At 37.4% G+C, this 6,125-nt stretch overlaps 1 long non-coding RNA gene across 1 annotated transcript; it reads right to left on the bottom strand.

Moving 5' to 3' along the window:
• Window positions 1–3,096: 3,096 nt before the first annotated feature.
• On the bottom strand, window positions 3,097–5,036 carry LOC118162724. Its single transcript, XR_004748583.1, has 3 exons — window positions 4,937–5,036; window positions 4,172–4,336; window positions 3,097–3,983 (listed from the first exon to the last, which is right to left on the bottom strand). It is a non-coding gene; the product is annotated as an uncharacterized LOC118162724 (long non-coding RNA).
• Window positions 5,037–6,125: the final 1,089 nt, after the last annotated feature.

A 6,125-nucleotide genomic window follows, 5' to 3' on the forward strand; every position in this document is an offset into this window, starting at 1 on the left:
ATTAAGAAGGACTTGGGCCTCACATTTTAGACCTGAGCTGAAAAATACTAATAATTAAAAAATAAATAAAAATACAAATACACAAAAGCAAGTTGTGAAACATTTTAAAGCCAAATTTTCTAGACTTAGCCTCTAATTTTGCTGACACAAATACAGTAATTGGGCATAAAATGCTCATGTACCATAAAGGTCTTACATTGTGGTATCTGGGGTATATCAGGAGGTGAATCAGGGAGCTGCTGTGTGGTTTTACAGCCACTATATACTTTGAAGGGTGGGAAGAGTAGCTTGGGCTGTCTGGATTGTAGCTGAAAAATGGATCTGAAATAGGGCTGTTCCTAGAATCGGTGTGGAGAATAAAATATGACAGAACAATATTTCTTGCTGTCAGTTTGAGGGCAGTTGAAGAGTGCTGGGTTTGAGTTGACAAGCCATATGTGATAAATGGTGCACAGTTTTGTGTGACTGTATTTTGCAGCAAGAGGTGAAGGCTTTGTCTTATTTGGGGAATGCGGTGTGGTATGATAACTGTTTGCAGAATGGTGGTCTGATGCCAACTACTATGGGAAGACTTGCTTGTGAAACTTCACATACATGACACCATCACAATATAGACAATCACTTCTTAGCATTATTAGCATTGTTCTGCAATAATACTTTGAATCCCCATTGGAATGTACAGCACACCATCTACTGTTCTTGTATTGACCAAACACATAATGAAACAGTGTTCCTTACCAAGGGGGGATGGCTCTTGCTGTATCTCTGGTGCTGACTCAGTATTAAAAATACATTAGCAGGGTAAGTTCCATGTAACTACACTTCCTAATTTGTACCGGGTCTGGCTGGGGTGTTAACTTTCCCTGCAGCAGCCCATACAGTGCTGTGCTCTGCACTTGTAGCTAGAACAGCAGTGGTATCACACCAGTGTTGTGTCTGCTGCTGGGAAGTGCTGGCACAGCATCAGGACTCTCCCTAACCCTCCTAGGGAGTGGGAAAAAAGTGAGAAAGAAACATCACCTGGGCAGCTGACCTAAACCAACCAAAGGGATATTCCATACCATATGACGTCACACTCAGCAATAAAAGGTGGAAAAAGGAAGAAGAGGCAGAGTGGTGGGCTCTCGTTGCGAGAATGTCTGTCCTCCTCCCAAACACCGGCTACGTGCATTGAGGCCCTGCTTCAAGGACGTGGTCAAGCATTGCTCATTTGTGGGAAGCAGAGAGTAATTTCTTTCCTCTGCACTTCCAGTTCCACATAGCTTTTATTTGTTTTGTTTTGTTTTTTTCCCTTTCCCTCTCCCTTTTCCCCTTTCCCTTTTTTCCCTTTAGTTAAATTGTTTAATTAATATTTCCTTAATATTTTTTTCCTTTAATTAAATTATCCTTATCTCAACCCGTGAGTTGTTCTTTCCTTTACTTCTTCCCTCCTCATCTAAGGAGAGGGAGTGAGAGAGCGGTTGTGGTGTTCAGCTGCCTAGCACGGTAAAACCACCATATAACTATACGCTAACACACATGGCTTAATGTCTTCTTTGGTGCTGTTACTCATGATTTACACAAAATATGTGAAGGAGGCCCAACAGAGAGCTCTTAAATTATTTTAGAATACTAATCAGTTCCTACACACAACAGCTTTTATGCTGTTTTAAAGTAGGTTACAAAAGCAGAAGCAAGCAAGAAAGCAGCAATTACAAACCTCAGTCAGGGTAACATCCCTTGGTCCCATACTGTTGTCAACACCTAGCAAAAGCAATTTTAAGGGATTTTAAGGGAATTACCTGGTTGCTAATCATCAACTCCATGACTATGTGAATTCTTAAAATAATAACCATTAATCAAAAACAGAATAATTCCTGTTGTGTATCACCTACCTTTTTTTTTTCTTTCTTTCTTTTTTTTTTTTTTTTTTTTTTTTTTCCCTAGGATACCCCATCTTTCAAATTAAGGAGCATTTCAGAGAACCTTCTGCTACACAGGTCAGTGGGCATCTCAACCACACCCTAGGCCCTGCTTGTGCTGGGGTGGAGGCATAGGGCCAGGATGGTAACTCCTTGGTCCTCTGAAAGTCAAAAGAATGAGTAAAATCACTGGAAACAACTCTGTAGGAACAACTAAGAAGAATACCATATCAAATCCATGTATTGGGGTGGCATTTAAATGAGGAAAAAAAAAAAAAAAAAAAAAAGGAGTAGCATTATAGTGTAGTGAAAACCTCCCAGACAAAAACAGTAGTTTACAATGAAAGGTCATTATTGTTTTATACAATGTAATATGCTTATTTTAAGGACATCATCATATCTACGAGCTCCTAATTAGTAGTACTATTTCTTTGGTCCTGAACATGATAAAAAAAGAAGATCAACACAGTAATTTTTGCTTTAACCTGAGCAATGAGAGCCTGATCCCCTGATATACCCAGCAAAATCCTCTCGGCTTTTGCAGCTTGGTGAATATAGCCAAATCTGCATTCAAAGTGTTTTCCACATTTCCATCATTGTGCAGAATGAAGCCATGCAGAGCCCCAGGGACATGTGTTTAGCTGCCGTTCTGCAGCACTTGTAGCATTTTAACTTGAAGCCTCTGGGAAAAAGCCACATACATATTACTATGGCTTTGGAGTCTAAATTGTTAGTTGATGTGTCCTGTTTATCAAATTCAGTTGGTGCCTGAAAAATAGACCTGGCCCTGCAAGCAGTGAGGGGTTTGGGCTATTTGTTTGTTTTAAATAAACGCCTAAAGAAATGGCATTCACAAATAACTAATCAAGTATTTGTCCCTTGTCTGCCTCTGAGTTATTTTATACTTAAATTGACTCATTGCTGACATTGCAAGTTTTGCAAGGTGCTGTTCTCACCTACTTGACCTTCTTTATGAAATATGTTTATGTGAGTAAAAAGGAGACAGGCTGTCCCATTCTTCATTCAGTGGGGTTTGTTTTTGGTGTGGTTAGTCAATGCAAAATAAATAAATAAATAAATAAAAGAGAAAACCTAAAAAACAATCTCATGTAAATCTCAATATACATAATCAAACAGGAGCAACATTTTGAAAGCAGTAAGTCATTTCATTTCTCTTCAGCTGTTAACAAGGAAATATATTTTTACATATACATCTTATATATTTTTTCTTTGTTATATTTTTGCAGGTAAGAGCATTTCTGTAGATTAGGATATGTGTGTAGATTTCCTTTAGTATCTACTAACCTACCATCCTTTTACTGCATGAGTTGTAAATGAAACAATATCTGAGTTGCAGTGCAAAAACAGTCAATATTACCTTTTAAGCCTAAAGAAAGGCCTTCTTAAGTGAAAGGATTAACTTTTTCAGTTTGTTTGGAACACCTTTTCTTAAAAAATAAAAATAAAAATAAAAGTTTATTGTTTTGAATGAGCTTATGTTGGCCAGCTAGTCTATTACCCAGGGAACAAATGTTTCCTTGTGAGCAAGAGAAAACTTGCAACTCATTATGGTATTTCATATAATGGGAAGTATTGGTAGAATTGCTGCAATAACCTCAAACAAAATCGTAATAGGCAAGTCTGTTACGCAATGTGCATTCCCCACATTGTTCCTTTACTGATGCCAAAAGCATGTCACTCAGGTAATTTGTTTTAGACCTTTAACAAGACTTAGAAGCAATTATTATGAAACACTGACACAACAGATCTCACCAACAATTGAAGTTTGACAGCTTGTAAGAAAAGTCTCATGTTTATGTCATTGGAGAGGTGATCCCTGTATGACCTCCTTTTTCACTGCTGTGAATGATAAACTATCGTTCTCCAGTGGTAGCTCACTACAGCTGAAGGCCCAAATGTACTGTATTTGTAAAGGAAATTTTCATCTCGTTCTCTGAATCAAATAAATCTGGTAACTTCTATGGTTCCTTTGACTGATCTGGTTTTAGCTTTATGGTACGCTCCAACTGAATAGAGAGCTAAATGCATAACACATCTCCACATTGTCTACTTTGTAAAGGTCTATAGAAGAAAGATACATATACAGACTTACTTTCTGATTGAAAATAGCTTCATATTTGCTTGCAAAATGAAATAACCTGCGGGGGGGGGGGGGGGGGGATGGAAGGGAGGGGAGGGAGAGAGAAGGGGGGAGAGATAGAGAGAGAGAAAGGGAGAACATTAGTATGTATTGCAATACATTCACTTACCTTGTTTCAGAGTAGAGGTTGGAGGAATAATTTATTGCTTTACAATCCTTCCACCATCTGCAAGCACCCAAATCATGTACTTGTAATCCACATTTCAGAGACAAGTGGAAGATTATGTAGTAGGCAGGACTGCACACTCACGCTGCAAGAGTTCCTCCAAACCAGCTTGAATTGATCAGAAATGCCAAGGAGCACCAAAGAAAAAGGAATCTTCAGGCAGTGAGTTTAAATTTCCCTTTTCTTGAATATGGAAGTCATACAGAAGCTGTATCCATTTCCTGCTGTATGACTTGGCTCCATGCTATAACTCACCCTGTGCCCAATTGGAACTCCATGAGAAATACTCTTCCATCTACTACAACGTCACACATTGGCCAAACTGCAAGTGCTCCTAAAAGAAGATCACTTGGTATTGTTAAGCATATGCAAAGTGGAAGAGTGTACTTTTTTGCTTAATGATTCTAATAAATAAATAAATAAATGAATAAATAAAACAGTAAGACATGCTAAGGGTTACAAAGTGGCCCACAAGGCATCAGATTAAAATACCTTTCTTTTCATTTGTGTACTCTGACTCATCATTTGCATTGCTTGCATAATATGAGAAAAACCCTAGCCCTCAAAACTATTTTTGCTTCAGTATATTATGCAGCTGATAATCTACCATGAGTGTTACTTCACTTGTACTTTCACAACAACATCAATATAACCCATGTTAAGTGGTTTTAATTACTTCTGATCTCAAACAAAATGATTTTGGCTTACCTTCAGAATTTTCTCTATATTACTGAAAGGAGAACATGGTGGGAAATTCTTTCTTCCTTTTAATTTCCAGAAAGGAGAAGGAAACGACAATTTTGATGACCTCAAAAATGAGGTCATTCTTAAGCATAGATGAAATGTTTTTGAATCTTAGATGCCCCAAGTACTTTGGTTTCTCATACCTTCATACCCTTGTAGAAAACAATCACAATTACCACAGGAAATCAAAACATAATCAAAGATACCCAATATAAGGGATAGTTATAACACGGTAAAATCCTTATAGGCTTCAAAAACAACAACAAAAACACATTTAAAGTCGACTACTTTTTCCTCTTGCCTAAAATTGCAAATTAGAAGATAGTTTAATTTCAATCTACAGAACAAGTGATCATTAAAAAAATAAATAAAATGCATAAATAAATAATAATGATGAATACTTTAGTTCAAAATACTTGCTGCGTAGTTGCAGAAGACAGAACCCAAACTTCAATACATATATATGTATTCTGAATAGTTTATTATATACAAATTATATTGCAGATGGTAAATTAATTTAAAAATCTAGTTTCACCACCTCCATAAAATATGTTTGAGGTAAGTAAAATTGCCTCTGAGTTGGCAGACTACCTAATCAATACAGTGCACTTGGGTCCTTCTCTGCAGGACCTGTGGGAGAGTCTGACCCACAGGACTGTCAACTACAACCTGAACTCTAGGGGTTGGAAGTGAAGGACTTCATGCATGTTCCTGAAATGTGTTGGTATCCTCTGATCTTGCTCTTACACCTCAATGTTCATTCAAGGAGATAGCTTTAAATCAAATTGCAATGCTGTGATGCTTACCTCCTGGAACAAGTGTGCTTAATGCAAAAACTCTTGCTCATCCTGGAAAACTAAACACATCCAACATCTATACACCCCACTCTCCAATAAAAATCTCGCTAGACTTTGGGCCATCTCCTAATCAGAGAGTCCTGAGCTGTTACAGTTATATTCTCTCCACACTTTCGTTTATAACTACAGATATGCAAAGCTGTGCTAATTTTAGCTGAGATAAAAGGAAAAGTTTCAGTGTGAATGAAGGTTATCTAATAACCTTCAAAGTAATTTTGTATACCTGTTGCATTGGTATATTGGTATCCCAGACACAGATGAAAAAGTATCTGAGAGACAGCAAATTGGTGTGAAAT

Source organism: Oxyura jamaicensis, chromosome 2 (assembly GCF_011077185.1).
Source record: "Oxyura jamaicensis isolate SHBP4307 breed ruddy duck chromosome 2, BPBGC_Ojam_1.0, whole genome shotgun sequence".
NCBI classification, from domain to species: Eukaryota; Metazoa; Chordata; class Aves; order Anseriformes; family Anatidae; genus Oxyura; species Oxyura jamaicensis.